Source organism: Leuresthes tenuis, unplaced genomic scaffold (assembly GCF_036924035.1).
Source record: "Leuresthes tenuis unplaced genomic scaffold, fLeuTen1.0.hap1 SCAF_110, whole genome shotgun sequence".
Taxonomy (NCBI): Eukaryota; Metazoa; Chordata; class Actinopteri; order Atheriniformes; family Atherinopsidae; genus Leuresthes; species Leuresthes tenuis.
In genome coordinates, this window is record NW_027325464.1 from 88,407 (window position 1) to 106,110 (window position 17,704).

A 17,704-nucleotide genomic window follows, 5' to 3' on the forward strand; every position below is an offset into this window, starting at 1 on the left:
CCTTACAGCCGAACACCTCCGCTCCTGCATTTCATGGTGTATAGTCGGGCATTCTCACCCTTTCTCATCAGCTTTTTGCAAATTATGATCTAACATTCACACCTGCTTTTGATGATGTATGGTTGGGCATTCTTACCTTTTTTTTTACCCATTTTTCAGGAATTATGGGTGGACATTCAAACCTTCCTGCAGCTGAACACCTCCTCTCCCGCTTATGATCATGTGCGGTTTGATATTCGAAAATTTTCTTTCATGTTTTCTAGCAATTATTGATGGACATTCAGACCTTCTTGCAGCTGAACACCTCCGCTCCCGCTTTTGTTAATATATTTGAACTTTAGTCAGACATTCACACCTACTTGCAGCCGAACACCACCTCTCTAGCTTTTGATGAGGTATGGTCCGGCATTCTTACCGTTTCTAACACATTTTTCAGCAATTATGGTAGGACATTCACACCTTCTTGCAGCTGAACACCTCCTCTCCCACTTATGATCATGTGCGGATTGATTTTCGAAAATTTTCTTTCATGTTTTCTAGCAATTAATAATGGACATTTAGACCTTCTTGCAGCTGAACACCTCCGCTCCCGCTTTTGATCATACATTGTCAGGCATTCGCACCTTGTCTTACCCGCTTTTTACAAACTTTAGTCGAACATTCACACCTTTTTGCAGCCGAACACAGTTTTTTGCAGCCGAATTTGGGCATTCGAACCTTTTCATACCCACTTTTTACCAACTATGGTCGGACATTCACACCGTCTTACAACGGAACACCTCCGCTCCCTCTTTTGATGGTGTATGTTCGGGCATTCGAACCTTTTCTTACCCGCTTTTTACAAACTATGCTCGGACATTCAAACCTTCTTGTAGCCGAACACATCCACTCGTGCTTTTGATGATGTATGGTATGGCATTCGAACCTACTTGTTGCCCGCTTTTCATTAATTATGGGTGGACATTCACACCTTTTCGCAGCCAAACACCTCCGCTCCCTGGTTTGATCATGTATGGTTGGACATTCGCACCTTTTCTCACCCGCTTTTTGCAAACTATGGTCGGCCATTCACAGCTTCCTCTCCACCATACCTGTATGGTGGGATATTCACACCCACTTGCATCCGAAGACCTCCGCCCCCACTTTTGTTGATATTTAGTCGGTCATTCGCACCTTACCCGCTTTTGGCAAACTATGGCCTTCTTGCAGCCAAAAACCTCTGATCTCGCTTTTGATGATGTAAGGTTGGCCGAACACTTCCGCTCCACCTTTTAGTTTTCTATGGGGCATTCACACCTTTATTTTCACCGCATTTTATAAAAACACCACAGGAACACCGTATTGAGGCTTTGTTCTGACCGCTCATTCGGTGTCGCGTTTCTTTCAAGCATTTCTCCTGGTTAGCCCGCACTCGGCTCGCTCCCAGAGCCGTGTTAAAGTCTACTTCGCATTCACTCTCTTTTCTCAGCAGACTAAAAGAAACTTCCATCCTGCACCGCTGTTTGCTTTTTCACAACAGCAGAGGAGAGCGCACCGTTCCCAGCGGCACTGCAATACCGGGTCGATGCTTGGAGTGAACGGAGCAAGCTCCTTTTTCAACTCCTATTTATAAAAATCCATTTAATATGTAGTCCTTGCATAGACATATCACATATTAAACTGATAAGTACAGATGGATTATGTGCAATTATTAAAGAGAGTAGAGGACGATCTCTCTCGTTGGAAGTCCTTACCTATATCACTTATGGGGAGAGTTACAACCATTAAAATGATGATACTACCAAAAGTTAACTATTTGTTCTCAATGATCCCCATAAAACCATCTGCTACTTGGTTTAAGTCACTAGATTCATGCATCTCCAAATTTCTGTGGAAAAACAAACCACCACGTATTAGTTTACAAACCCTACAGAAGACCAAGGACAGTGGTGGATTAGATTTACCTCATTTTCAGCACTATTCCTTAGCCAATAGGTTACAATATATATCAAAATGGTTTAAACCTTGTTGTTGTCACAGTTCCCAGAGACGTTGTAATCGTTGAGGATTCTATATTCACCCCCTCATTAGAGGCACGTGTTGCAGATTGATGACACTGAATCTTCTTCTCTGTTCATTGCTGGCATCATTCCCAGCATCGTAAGTGTTCGTGGCATTGTTAGCCTCTTCTTCTGGATCTTGATATCGAGCATCCTTTTGTATTTCTGGTTTGTAAGTCCTCTCTCTTCGTTCACCGGAGTCTTCGTCTCTTTGTCCTTGAGTTTGGTGATTTTTTCTTTTTTTGATGCCTTGACACAGTGTGACAGGTGATACCACGTGGGAGATCCTTTAACTTGGACTGCTGTCCCTGTGCTGCGAAATGGCTGTGCTGCTCAAATGGTCTCTCCTTCATCATATACACAGTTATTTATACATCACCTTCCACCATGAAGCGTTGTCCCTTTTTGTTTCTCTCTTTGTTCTTAAAATGCTGTTATGCATGTCTAAACCAATCCATTAAACTAGATCATTTTGGCAGTAAAGCGATCTACAATGTGCTTGGTCGCAAAGCTGCTCATCTGTGGTAAACAGCTCTTCAGAAAGGCATTCTTCAATTGATTTCACTAATTTTATGTAATAATTTTGTGATTTCCTACAAAACTACACTTCTTCTCCCATCTGTCTGAGTATTTAATATTGTCTGGGTCCCGTTAAAACATATATTTTTCCCATCTAATTCCTTGTTTGCTTTAAAACAAGTATTCCCCATTTTCTATCCCTTCAGTAGCCAACCAGTTTGTATGGAGTACACTGGAGCAACTTGACTGATCAGTAAAACACTGCTTTTGTTGTCACCGCAAGGCTTCCCCCGTCGGTTGTTTCACTGAGACACTACTGAGTAACTACAACTCAACACAGTTTATACACATAACATTCATATACATACTAACAAACAAACAAACAATAATTTATCGCAATTTTCTCATCTCTGTTTGAACGTACACCCAGGTAAATATTCCTGTAGTCTTCTCATACCGACTATGGACCCATTCATTGTTTAACTTCACTGTTTTGCAAATCCTAATTGAATATTACACATTGACATTGAACTTTACTGGATAAGCAGGTCTTCATTGCATTCAGCAGCCTATATGTGAGCATTTATGTGTAAGCTGTTCTTCTTTGCATTTATCAGCAGCAAGCAATTCTTCACTGCACATGCATATGTAAATAGTAAAACAATTCCAATGTGTTAGCGAAACCTTCTATATCACAGTGGTTTCTAAGGTCTATTTTAAGTTCTTTGCCATCAGTGAGATGACATAGTTTACAAAGTGTGTCAAATTATCACTGAAGATCTTTTCAGGAATTTCAAATCTAGAAATGAGTTATTTTACGCGTGATTTTGCTACTGAGAGTGCATCTGCTTGTGCACATGGAAATATTTCAGACCATTTGGTAAAAACCTCGGTTGTCACTGAGCAGAATCGTTTCCCTTAACATTAATTTAGTTCAATGAAATCTACAAAATAATGAAATAATGAAATCCAAACAAATATGTTGAAAAAGATACACTGGCTTAGGGAATTATCTTCGTTTTGGTCTTAGATTGCCCTGTGGAATGTATTTTGCACATATTTGACCTGCTAGACAAAACTTTATTCATTTATTTATTCTAAAAAATATTTTTTTAATAATTAGTAAAACCATATGCTGTAAAAATCTGGTTCATTATTGCTTCCATCCCTCCTGTTGAGACATGACATGGTCCGTGGCTCAATACTGCAGCATATTTAAACAAATTCTTTGGCAGTATGGTTTTCCTTCCGGTCATTCATACGAGTCTATTGTAGATGGCAATTGAATAACATCTAATAATGCTAAAATATTTGTAGTTTATACATTTAGCTGTGGATGTCAACATACCTGTTTTTCCAATGCTGTGTTAACACATGTACAGTTGAGAAGGCATACTGACTGTCAGTGTAAACGTTAACAACCTTTTTGTTATTTAATTTACAAGCTTCAGTTAAAGCTACCAATTCGACTGCTTGAACAGAGTAATTTTTTGGTAGTGGTTGTTTTAAGAAAACTTCAGTTTCTGTTACTACTGCAAATCCTGTAGCATTTGTGCCATCAGGGTTTTTTTCCTTGATCTGTTGAATAAATATAGTTATTTCTGCATTTTCATAACGTATATCAGTTAAGTCTGGCCTGGGTAAAACACTGATGGTTATTTCTGACATGCAATCATGAGGCTTTCCATCTGTGGGGTAGGTAGCAGTGTGGATGGATTAAGTGTAGCACATCTCTCGACAACAAGGTGTGGCTGTGAAAGAAGAACTGTTATGTAGGAGAGATGTCTGGTAAAGATATTTTGTTAAGTAACCATATCACAGCCACTGCATGAGGTACCTTAAGTGTTAATGGGTGAAATAACACCATTATTGTTGATGCCTGCACTGCCAATGGCTTCTGGCCATTGATTCAAAAGTACGATCTCGTCCCTTTTTCCCCCTTTCAGTGGACACTGGCCCCTAATTACCGCAATTCAGCAGGGGGTCTTTCATTAGGAGTACTGGACTCCCCCGTGCACGGTTTCAGCTCCGACCCTGGAAAGCGGAAAAAACGTTGAGATCTGGTTTGAGGACCCAATTGTTGAGAAAAGTCTCTCAATGAGACTCAGAGTTGCTGGAGTCAGTTAATGCAAATGTTTAATCTTGCAGCAAGTTCAAGAATGTGTGTGTGTATGGGTGTATGTGTGCGAACGTGTGTGAGTTTGTGTGTGTGAGAGTTTAAAGAACCTGTTATCCACAGGCAGGTCTTAACTAGTATGGCACGGGTCCAGCCTGTCTCATCTTTTTTGGAAGGTCCAGCGCTCGGCCGTAACCCTTCTGTCTGTTTGGACTCTCACATACATTCGGTTAATCATAGAAAAACGAGAACAAAACTTTTTAGCCCCTTAAATTCATAAAACAGACATGGTGCAGTTATTTCCATTCTAGAAAATAAGAGTAATCACCACCATTCCTATAAATTCTGGATATTCTAACAATCTGAATCTTTTTTAAATGTTCGATGAAGCCCTTTGCTGTTCTGTTTAGAGACTCAGCTGATCATAAACCAAGTTTTGCTCTTGAACCAAGCTAAACTCTTCATCTTTTTCATTTCTCAGTTAGTATTCACTTTAAAACTGATTAAAAGAAAAATTAAACGAATGCCTATCAACAAATGTGGGATCTAAACTCTAGTGCTTCCTCTAAAATAATTTCCTTTCTCAATTCAGAAATGTGTGTGTGTAAGTCACAACACCCGTGACACCAAAACGGCTTTCTTTTCTCTCTTTTCTCTACACTCTGCACTGTGAGCACACACACCAAATCAGAAAGGCTTTTTTCTCTCTTTTCTACATTATGGACTGTGGGGACACAAAACCGCTCTCTTTTTTTTTTTTTTGATTGTGTGCCAGGGCGTTGTCTCACGTATTAGATTATGCTTAAGATACGAATGGGTTTATCAGTCACATCAGAATCCATACATACTGATCCTCCCGTAATAAAATGGTCGGATCTTATCAAACACACTTTGTTTCTTGTGACAAGTCAGCGAAACAGCGTATACACGTCAAGACACTGAATCAAGTTTGCCACAAGAACTCATAAGTTTGGCAGTATTGCTCTGCCGTCAGCAATCATACACCCATTTTATTTTCATGAGACATGTGCAGGCACCTGTTCATCTACTGTTCTATCACTATGAATTAGTTTATCTATTATCAATAAGGATACTTCTACAACTACTATCAAAGTTTGTCCGGACTTCTTATGTTGTCAGTTGCTATATATGAATAAGTGGGTTGCTACTGAAAAGCATTAAGCATGTCACACAGCCCAAACATATAACATTTCAGGACACACCACACAGTTAACAACCACAGTGAAGCGTGTCAAAGCCCAAACATGTAACATTCAACAGGACACTTACACAAAACATTCAAATCAAACAGTCAGACAACATACAAGAACCTATACCCCAGCCGGCATTGCTCCCTGCCTATTTTCCTACAACTCACTATGTGTGCGCACACCTTTATTCACAAACTCTTCAACTTATACTCTTTTACCGAAGCTGCTACAGCTCGATTGGCCAAATACCCTTAGATCCTATTTTGGTGAATTTGACATCTGCCTTGCATGTAACAGATTAGCGGTTTAGCAGTTTTAATTTAGTTTGAGTGAAGGAATTCATTTTATAGCAAAATCCGAAATCTTGAAGAACTCATGGAAGTAAGCTTATTCTCGGATTCCTGAATCTTTAGATTTGCTCTTTCTTTTACTGCAAAGTACAATGTTGAGCAGCACTAATGAGTTGTTTCTATTTTTGGCAGGCTTTACCTTTGCGGATGAAGCCCTTTCTGTCTGTGCAAAAGAAATCTTGTTACTGTGCAGAGTGACTTCTCTGAGTAGAGTCGCCTTACTTGTTGCGACTGTGCCGATGTTCGAAGCTGGAGTGCAAAGTTGTTGCTTGAATGGTGCTCGCTGGAGCGTGCGGTAGTGTAAAGTTATACCATTTAAAAGGGCTGAAGAGTGCTCAGTGCAGCGGGTGGGCGGAGGTGCGGAATGCGAAGTAGACTTTAATACGGCTCTGGGAGCGAGCCGAGTGCGGGCTAACCAGGAGAATTGCTTGAAAGAAACACGACACCGAATGAGGTGGCTGTTTTGGAACAAGTTTGTACACCCCGACCTGATCTTTTAGAGACTCCTCTTCCAAACTCTGACATGATTCTTTTTGTAGATGGATCAGCTTTGCTTGATCCAGCCACAGGTACTAACTGTGTTTGGTTTGCAGTATGTTCTTCACATGACACTTTGTTGTCTGGTTCTCTTCCTAAACATTTCTCTGCTCAAACTACTGAGCTTATTGCACTTACTGAAGCTTGTAAGTTGGCAGCTGGTAAGTCTGTCACTATTTACACAGATTCCAGATATGCTTTTGGTGTTGTTCGTGACTTTGGTGCGCTGTAGAAACACAGGCATTTCCTTAAATCAGATGGTAAAACTATTCTGAACTCCAAGCAGGTTTCTGATCTTCTTGATGCGATCCTTTTGCCTACAGCAATCTCGGTCTGTAAGTGTGCGGCTCACACTAACTCAGACGATCCTGTTGCTTGTGGCAATGCCAGAGCTGATGCTGCAGCTAAGCAAGCAGCTAATTTTTTTCCTGTTTTCGCTTCCCTCTCTTTGCAGGCAGAAGACTCCCTCACAGATCTCCATGCTTTGCAAACTTTTGCCTCTGCAGATGAAATTTGGTCCTCTGGACGCATTTGGTCCTCTGTGGGTGCAACTCATACGGATGGTGTTTGGATGGGACCTGATGGTAAACCCTGTCTACCTAAGCATTTTTTTCCTCATTTTTCAAAATTGACACATGGGTTGAACCATGTGTCAAAAGGGGGGATGCTGAATGCACTCACTGCTCAGTGGTTCACAAAAGGGTTCAGTTCATATGTGCAAAAATACTGTCAGTCATGTATGGTTTGTGCCACACATAATGTAGGAAAGGCATTACACACATCGCAAGTTGCACACCCTCCACCAGAGAAACCTTTTGAACATTTGATGATGGATTTTGTTGAACTCACACCAGCTGAAGGAAAGAAATATGCACTAGTAATAGTGGACGTGTTTAGTAAATGGGTTGAAGTTTTCCCTGCAAAACATGCAAACAGTAATGCAGTGACTAAAGCACTGCTAAACAGAAATCATTCCTAGATGGGGCATTCCAGAGAAGATCAGCAGTGATAATGGCACACATTTTGTAAACACTGCATTGACTGAGGTTGGTAAATTCCTGGGAATAACCTTGCGCACACATTGTGCTTATCATCCGCAGAGTGGAGGTGCTGTGGAAAGAGAAAATGGTACATTAAAGTCCAAGTTAGCCAAATGTTGTGAAGAAACAGGTCTGCCATGGACAAAAGCATTACCTATTGAGCTTACCTACATGAGAATGAGAATCAGAGCTCAAGTGAATCTCAGCCCATTTGAAATTTTATTTGGTAGACCTCCTAACCTGGGATTGGGACCTGTAACCAGACCCCTCCCTTCCACAACTGTTTGTGATGATGCTATGTTGTCTTACTGTCGAAACCTTTCCACTGTTCTATCTCAAGTTTCACAGACAGTAAAAGCAGCCCTTCCAGCCACAGAAAACACACCACTCCAACCAGATGACAGGTGGTGAAGGAACTTCGCAGGAAACATTGGAAGTCCAAACGTTGGCAAGGCCCGTTCCAGGTGCTACTGGTCACTCACACAGCTGTTAAAGTTGCAGAGAGAGCAACCTGGATTCATGCCAGTCACTGTAAGAAGGTACCAGAACCAGTAGATGACTTCCACCCTGAAATACATCAGCCTAACCAACACGCCCGGAAGGACAAAGATAAGAGTCAGCAGTAAAAGCTGTACTCCAACGGTGTGTTAAGTGCTAGTAACCTCTGACACCGAAGATTGAAACATCCTTACTGAGACCAGCGATGAAGATGATCATACACATGCTGTGAACCATGGAAGAAACTGTTTGTTGTTTGTATTTTCTTATTTGTAACCAGCATGTGCACATTGTTTCTTGATTTAACAGGAAGCAATAATACAGGGCTGCTGTATTTCCCCACGACCCGAGAGACCACCAGACGCCCGAAGCCACACAGCCCCCCCCAGCACACACCCAACCGCCCAGAGCGACGGGACAGCAACCCACCACCACCACTATGTGATCAAGCTAATCAGAAGGGACCAGAGAGAATTAAATTCAGCCAATTGATGTTTTGAGGAAGCAGACATTGTTTCCATGCTAATATAATCTAAAAGAAAATTTCTAAACTGGTTAATACACAGATTGTTCTTCGCTTTCCAGTTCATGAGAATAGTTTTCTTTGCTATACATAACACTGTGAGGATCATGTGTGCTAAGCTAAATTCCACATTGATGTTGTCTAAGTCACCCAGTATGCACAGTGTGGGGCATGCAGGAATGCTACACTTTAGTCATGTTGATAGGTCCGCACAGACTTCAAGCCAGAACCTCTGGACAGGCGCACAAAACCACAAAGCGTGTGCATAATCATCAGGTGTGTTATCTGTGCAATGTGAGCAGATGTTTGAGTGTGTTAGACCCATCCTGAACATCCTTTGTCCTGTATAGTGTGTTCTATGAAGAATTTTGTATTGTATGAGCTCTAAATTAGGATTTTGAGTCATTCTGAAGGTGTTCAAACATATATGTGGCCAGAAGCTATGACTAGAACTGATGGATAAATCTGCCTCCCATTTTGAGGACGGTAGAGACATTGTGTCATCTATCTTAGACAATAATTTATATATTTTTGATAGTAGTTTTGGGGTGCAGATGCTTAGAAATTCTACTACCCTAATCGGGAGTTGTAAGTCTGGTTGGTGGAGGATATATTTCTTTGTTATTATAGACTTAAGTTGTTGATATTCTAGGAATTTATTGCTGCCTATCTCATGTTGTGATATGAGCTCATCAAATGAAATAAAATGTCCATTTTGGATTATATGTTCCAGATGTTTGATTCCTTTGATCTTCCACAGAGTAAAGTTTAGCATTTTTTTGTTTTGCAGGATGTCAGGATTGTTCCAGATGGGTGTAAGCTTACACGGGACAAGTGAAGACTTTGTTATTTTAAGAAATTCCCACCAGGCTGTCAGAGAGGTGCTGATGTTAATGCTTTTGAAACATTTGTGATTTTTTACGTTTTGACTAATAAGTGGCAGGTCAGAGATTTCCAGATTATCACACAATGCTTGTTCTATATTTATCCATGGTTCATCTATTGGGCTAGGTTTAAACCATTTTGATATATACTGTAACCTATTGGCTAAGGAATAGTGCTGAAAATTAGGTAAATCTAATCCACCACTGTCCTTGGTCTTCTGTAGGGTTTTTAAACTAATACGTGGTGGTTTGTTTTTCCACAGAAATTTGGAGATGCATGAACCTAGTGACTTAAACCAAGTAGCAGATGGTTTTATGGGGATCATTGAGAACAAATAGTTAACTTTTGGTAGTATCATCATTTTAATGGTTGTAACTCTCCCCATAAGTGATATAGGTAAGGACTTCAAACGAGAGAGATCGTCCTCTACTGTCTTTAATAATTGCACATAATTTAGCTTTGTTAGCTCTGAGAGCCTGGAGGAAATGTTTATGCCTAAATATCTAATATTTCCTGACTGTAAAGTGATCGCAGGTATATTCAGGTCCCTATAGTTAATGGGCAGAACTGTGGTCTTGTACCTCTCTGCAGACTGAAGCTTGGAGAAGTTTGATCATTTGTCCTGACACTTGCACTTGGGGAGTCAGTTATTTTCTTTTGAGGAGATAAGAGGCTTTAATAATAATATCTTGCAAGAGAGAACAACACAGTACAGAATACAGAGTTGCTCTGACCACTGAAGCAAAAACACAGTTATATTGCCCACTCATCACGTCATCTGTTTTAGGGTATAGTTGATTGTTCTTCTAACTTTCCTCCCCAACCATTAGTTGAGGTTACCCAGACACACTCGTAAATACCAGCCTAACCCTGTCCCCCCTAAAGTGCAGCTATCTCATATTAACAAGCCCACCATTGTAAAGAGGAATTTAAGAAAACAGGGCAGGGTGGTACCTTGCAGCTCAGTCATTTGCAGGTTATACACAGTAACACTCAATACAATGCATATAAGAATTATTTTCCATTACATTCCTCCCTTTTGATTATAATAATACCATTATATTAATCAACCCAAAAGAAACAAGGAAAATAATAACTTTATCTGTAAAACATCAGCCTGCATTTGCACACAACGTGAGTTTAAAATGCAGGCATCATAGTGATAAAGGGTCCAATGATAAACAATCAAAACATGAACAATTAAATATGATTATCTTCATCACTCTCTAAGTCAGCGTCACTAGAGGAAAAATTTTGAAAGCAAGAAAGTTATTTGAGTCATTTGGTCTTTTTCACACTGTTGTTTAGATGGACTACATAAAAGGATGTCATCCACATACTGCAAAAGAGCAGAGCCTGTGGTTGATTGAAGTTAATCCAGACTAGCTTTGAGGGCAGCATTGTAAATAGTGGGACTTTCACAGTACCCCTGTCATAACCGGGTAAAAGTCCAAGATCTCTGTTCAAACTAAAAAGCAAACCAAAATGGGCTATCAGGGTGCACTGGCGACAAGTCAACCACTGAGAAAAACTGTGCATCTGATGTAATTTGAGACAAAATAGTGTGTGGGTTGGGCACAGTAGGAGCATGTGGCTGAACTTTAGCATTCACCGCTTGGAGGTCCTGTACAAAACGCCATTCATCTGGCTGGCCAGCATCTTTAATCTTTTTAACAGGAAACAATGGAGTAAGCACAGGTGAATTTTCAAAAGGAACAATAACGCCTGTTTTCTGAAAAGATTGAAAAACAGGTTTAATCCCTTTAATTGCTTCAGGCTTAAAAGGGTATTGTTTTTTACATGGACAAAAGTCTGATTTAGGGGTGACAATTACTGGTTCACAGCCTTTTATCAACCCCACATCATATTTGCTCTTAGCCCAAAGATCATTGGGCACTTCAGCCAACATGGGTATCGAAGACAAATCTGTTTCAGATAAAAAACATGCTTCAAAATGTGATTCTGTGGTAGGAATTAAGTCCACAGTTCTTTGACAATGCATTGTACTCAAAAATGTTTTTTTGTATGCTGACAATCGTTCAGAAAACATCAAATTTGGATCAGCAGGTGAAACAGTCCACTCCATTTCTTTCTGACATGTAGCAACAAACTCTCCCACACCTTGTCACTGCCAGTGTGTACGTTTGGCCAAGGAAATGTGAGGGCGAGTACCACAAACATTAAAAAAATCGAAGTGCTCTGGAGTGAGCGACACAGCCAATAAAGTAGGCGCACATATTTTTTCACTTCTTCTCATAGTCATTGTCAGGCCCCAAAGAAATGTGTGATGTGCAGTGCAAATCAGTAGGTTGCATGAAATCAGAAAGGGGTGAAACTAACGCTTTTGCTTCTTCCACTAGTTGTTGTGAAAAAGGAGAGCTGGGAAGTTTCCACTCATAAGCATATGTAAGTGCCGATGAATCAAACTGCACTGCTGTGAAAACTTTGTCAGGCTGTAACATAACCTTAACACCCTCTGGTGTAGAAGTTAAAATAATGCCTAATTTACACATGAGATCACAGCCCATCAGGTTAATGGGACACAACTCTGATAACAAAAATGAGTGTTTGAAGGAGAGCTCATCGGGAGTGACAACACGCAATGGGCATTGTCATTTTCTCCTTCACAACCTGGCCTGATGCAGACATACAGTAAACGTGGTTTCCACTTAACTTTGGAGGACAATCAAACTCCCCTGACGTCACTACTGATGAACATAAGTTCCTATATTCTGAGAGAAATATCTTTGCTCTAGGACTGAAATAGCATGCAAAACTTTACTACGTGAATCACAGTCGGCAAGCGTTGCTTCACTACACAGAGCAGGAAAAATGTGTGAGTGTGTTTGTGCTATCACCCATTAGTGGAGGCTCCGCTGCCGCGTGACGTCGAGAACCTGCCTCCCACCCTCAGTCAGCCTTTTGCCCAATTTCATCACTTTTTAGCTGTGGACAGTCCTTCTTCCAGTGTCCAGTCTGGCCACAGTAAAAACAAATATTCGGATCATAGCTCTGGCGTGGCCCATTTCGACCTCCTCTCCCACACGTCCACGTCTTCGACTTCGGCCTCGTCCTCTGTTTACACCCACTGCGTAATACATGGTCATGGTTGCCAAATGCAGCTCCTTTTCACACTTGTCCCTTTTGGTTGTCTTACGCGTCTCAACTTGGTTCTGAGCATGGCGAGCATATCGGCTAACGTCAGCCAAACGAGGACCCTCACACCATCCCACGTAAATGTTCTTTACTTCAGTGGCGACATCTATATAATATTGTCTGGGTCCCGTTAAAACATGTATTTTTCCCATCTAATTCCTTTTTTGCTTTAAAACAAGTATTCCCCATTTTCTATCCCTTCAGTAGCCAACCAGTTTGTATGGAGTACACTGGAGCAACTTGACTGATCAGTAAAACACTGCTTTTGTTGTCACCGCAAGGCTTCCCCCGTCGGTTGTTTCACTGAGACACTACTGAGTAACTACAACTCAACACAGTTTATACACATAACATTCATATACATACTAACAAACAAACAAACAATATAATTATCGCAATTTTCTCATCTCTGTTTGAACGTACACCCAGGTAAATATTCCTGTAGTCTTCTCATACCGACTATGGACCCATTCATTGTTTAACTTCACTGTTTTGCAAATCCTAATTGAATATTACACATTGACATTGAAATTTACTGGATAAGCAGGTCTTCATTGCATTCAGCAGCCTATATGTGAGCATCTATGTGTAAGCTGTTCTTCTTTGCATTTATCAGCAGCAAGCAATTCTTCACTGCACATGCATATGTAAATAGTAAAACAATTCCAATGTGTTAGCGAAACCTTCTATATCACAGTGGTTTCTAAGATCTATTTTAAGTTCTTTGCCATCAGTGAGATGACATAGTTTACAAAGTGTGTCAAATTATCACTGAAGATCTTTTCAGGAATTTCAAATCTAGAAATGAGTTATTTTACGCGTGATTTTGCTACTGAGAGTGCATCTGCTTGTGCACATGGAAATATTTCAGACCATTTGGTAAAAACCTCTGTTGTCACTGAGCAGAATCGTTTCCCTTAACATTAATTTAGTTCAATGAAATCTACACAATAATGAAATAATGAAATCCAAACAAATATGTTGAAAAAGATACACTGGCTTAGGGAATTATCTTCGTTTTGGTCTTAGATTGCCCTGTGGAATGTATTTTGCACATATTTGACCTGCTAGACAAAACTTTATTAATTTATTTATTCTAAAAAAAAAAATTCAATAATTAGTAAAACCATATGCTGTAAAAACCTTGTTCATTATTGCTTCCATCCCTCCTGTTGAGACATGACATGGTCCGTGGCTCAATACTGCAGCATATTTAAACAAATTCTTTGGCAGTATGGTTTTCCTTCCGGTCATTCATACGAGTCTATTGTAGATGGCAATTGAATAACATCTAATAATGCTAAAATATTTGTAGTTTATACATTTAGCTGTGGATGTCAACATACCTGTTTTTCCAATGCTGTGTTAACACATGTACAGTTGAGAAGGCATACTGACTGTCAGTGTAAACGTTAACAACCTTTTTGTTATTTAATTTACAAGCTTCAGTTAAAGCTACCAATTCGACTGCTTGAACAGAGTAATTTTTTGGTAGTGGTTGTTTTAAGAAAACTTCAGTTTCTGTTACTACTGCAAATCCTGTAGCATTTGTGCCATCAGGGTTTTTTGCTTGACCTGTTGAATAAATATAGTTATTTCTGCATTTTCATAACGTATATCAGTTAAGTCTGGCCTGGGTAAAACACTGATGGTTATTTCTGACATGCAATCATGAGGCTTTCCATCTGTGGGGTAGGTAGCAGTGTGGATGGATTAAGTGTAGCACATCTCTCGACAACAAGGTGTGGCTGTGAAAGAAGAACTGTTATGTAGGAGAGATGTCTGGTAAAGATATTTTGTTAAGTAACCATATCACAGCCACTGCATGAGGTACCTTAAGTGTTAATGGGTGAAATAACACCATTATTGTTGATGCCTGCACTGCCAATGGCTTCTGGCCATTGATTCAAAAGTACGATCTCGTCCCTTTTTCCCCCTTTCAGTGGACACTGGCCCCTAATTACCGCAATTCAGCAGGGGGTCTTTCATTAGGAGTACTGGACTCCCCCGTGCACGGTTTCAGCTCCGACCCTGGAAAGCGGAAAAACGTTGAGTTTGAGGACCCAATTGTTGAGAAAAGTCTCTCAATGAGACTCAGAGTTGCTGGAGTCAGTTAATGCAAATGTTTAATCTTGCAGCAAGTTCAAGAATGTGTGTGTATGGGTGTATGTGTGCGAACGTGTGTGAGTTTGTGTGTGTGAGAGTTTAAAGAACCTGTTATCCACAGGCAGGTCTTAACTAGTATGGCACAGGTCCAGCCTGTCTCATCTTTTTTGGAAGGTCCAGCGCTCGGCCGTAACCCTTCTGTCTGTTTGGACTCTCACATACATTCGGTTAATCATAGAAAAACGAGAACAAAACTTTTTAGCCCCTTAAATTCATAAAACAGACATGGTGCAGTTATTTCCATTCTAGAAAATAAGAGTAATCACCACCATTCCTATAAATTCTGGATATTCTAACAATCTGAATCTTTTTTAAATGTTCGATGAAGCCCTTTGCTGTTCTGTTTAGAGACTCAGCTGATCATAAACCAAGTTTTGCTCTTGAACCAAGCTTCTAAACTCTTCACCTTTTTCATTTCTCAGTTAGTATTCACTTTAAAACTGATAAAAAGAAAAATTAAATGAATGCCTATCAACAAATGTGGGATCTAAACTCTAGTGCTTTCTCTAAAATAATTTCCTTTCTCAATTCAGAAATGTGTGTGTGTAAGTCACAACACCTGTGACACCAAAACGGCTTTCTTTTCTCTCTTTTCTCTACACTCTGCACTGTGAGCACACACACCAAATCAGAAAGGCTTTTTTTCTCTCTTTTCTACATTATGGACTGTGGGGACACAAAACCGCTCTCTCTCTTTTTTTTTTTGATTGTGTGCCAGGGCGTTGTCTCACGTATTAGATTATGCTTAAGATACGAATGGGTTTATCAGTCACATCAGAATCCATACATACTGATCCTCCCGTAATAAAATGGTCGGATCTTATCAAACACACTTTGTTTCTTGTGACAAGTCAGCGAAACAGCGTATACACGTCAAGACACTGAATCAAGTTTGCCACAAGAACTCATAAGTTTGGCAGTATTGCTCTGCCGTCAGCAATCATACACCCATTTTATTTTCATGAGACATGTGCAGGCACCTGTTCATCCACTGTTCTATCACTATGAATTAGTTTATCTATTATCAATAAGGATACTTCTACAACTACTATCAAAGTATGTCCGGACTTCTTATGTTGTCAGTTGCTATATATGAATAAGTGGGTTGCTACTGAAAAGCATTAAGCATGTCACACAGCCCAAACATATAACATTTCAGGACACACCACACAGTTAACAACCACAGTGAAGCGTGTCAAAGCCCAAACATGTAACATTCAACAGGACACTTACACAACACATTCAAATCAAACAGTCAGACAACATACAAGAACATATACCCCAGCCAGCATTGCTCCCTGCCTATTTTCCTACAACTCACTATGTGTGCGCACACCTTTATTCACAAACTCTTCAACTTATACTCTTTCACCGAAGCTGCTACAGCTCGATTGGCCAAATACCCTTAGATCCTATTTCGGTGAATTTGACATCTGCCTTGTATGTAACAGATTAGCGGTTTAGCAGTTTTAATTTAGTTTGAGTGAAGGAATTAATTTTATAGCAAAATCCGAAATCGTGAAGAACTCATGAAAGTAAGCTTATTCTCGGATTCCTGAAACTTTAGATTTGCTCTTTCTTTTACTGCAAAGTACAACGTTGAGCAGCACTAATGAGTTGTTTCTATTTTTGGCAGGCTTTACCTTTGCGGATGAAGCCCTTTCTGTCTGTGCAAAAGAAATCTTGTTACTGTGCAGAGTGACTTCTCTGAGTAGAGTCGCCTTACTTGTTGCGACTGTGCTGGAGTGCAAAGTTGTTGCTTGAATGGTGCTCGCTGGAGCGTGTGGTAGTGTAAAGTTATACCATTTAAAAGGGCTGAAGAGTGCTCAGTGCAGCGGGTGGGCGGTGCAAAGTGACACTATGGCCATAAAAAGAACACCGCTACAAGTGCGCATTGTGCCAGGAAGGGCCCTCGGACGTGAACCAGTGGACAGTTATCGCTTCTCGGCCTTTTGGCTAAGATCAAGTGTAGTATCTGTTCTTATCAGTTAAATGTCTGATATGTCCTCTTTGCGAGCACTACATATTAAATGGATTTTTATCAATAGGAGTTGAAAAAGGAGCTTGCTCCGTTCACTCCAAGCATCGACCCGGTACTGCAGTGCCGCTGGGAATGGTGCGCTCTCTTCTGCTCTTGTGAAAAAGCAAACAGCGGTGCAGGATGGAAGTTTCAGGGAGCCTAAGATGAAACTTTCTTTTAATCTGCTGAGAAAAGAGAGTGAATGCGAAGCAGACTTTAACACGGCTCTGGGAGCGAGCCGAGTGCGGGCTAACCGGGACAATTGCTTGAAAGAAACGCGACACCGAATGAGCAGTCAGAACAAAGCCTCAATACGGTGTTCCCGTGTTGTTTGTGGCTGCCTTGTCTTTTGCACAGAGTAAAAGACAAGGCAGCCATCGAATAGGGCCCGATTGTTCCTACTTGGTCAGTCGAGGAGCAAGGGGGGGGAGCAAGCGTCTCAACCAAGCAAAGCTCACCATGGGGAAGGTGGCTATGCCAACTAGCCTGATGCCCTGCTCCCGCAGTGATGGATAATCGTACACTGGTTTCTCTTCATAATGTACAAGTCTTTCGCCTTTTACTAAAGACTTCCGTGGAGAGCAGCACTAATGAATTGTTTCTATTTTTGGCAGGCTTTACCTTTGCGGATGAAGCCCTTTCTG

At 40.6% G+C, this 17,704-nt stretch overlaps 2 non-coding genes and 1 pseudogene across 2 annotated transcripts; 2 read left to right on the forward strand and 1 right to left on the reverse strand.

The window, feature by feature from the left end:
- Window positions 1–1,523: 1,523 nt before the first annotated feature.
- LOC140287108 (U2 spliceosomal RNA) lies at window positions 1,524–1,700 on the reverse strand (annotated as a pseudogene).
- A 15,276-nt stretch (window positions 1,701–16,976) lies between these two features.
- Window positions 16,977–17,167, forward strand: LOC140287103 (U2 spliceosomal RNA). Its single transcript, XR_011911463.1, has one exon. It is a non-coding gene; the product is annotated as a U2 spliceosomal RNA (small nuclear RNA).
- Window positions 17,168–17,578: 411 nt separating this feature from the next.
- On the forward strand, window positions 17,579–17,692 carry LOC140287117 (U5 spliceosomal RNA). The gene has a single exon (XR_011911475.1). It is a non-coding gene; the product is annotated as a U5 spliceosomal RNA (small nuclear RNA).
- The last annotated feature ends 12 nt before the right edge of the window (window positions 17,693–17,704 follow it).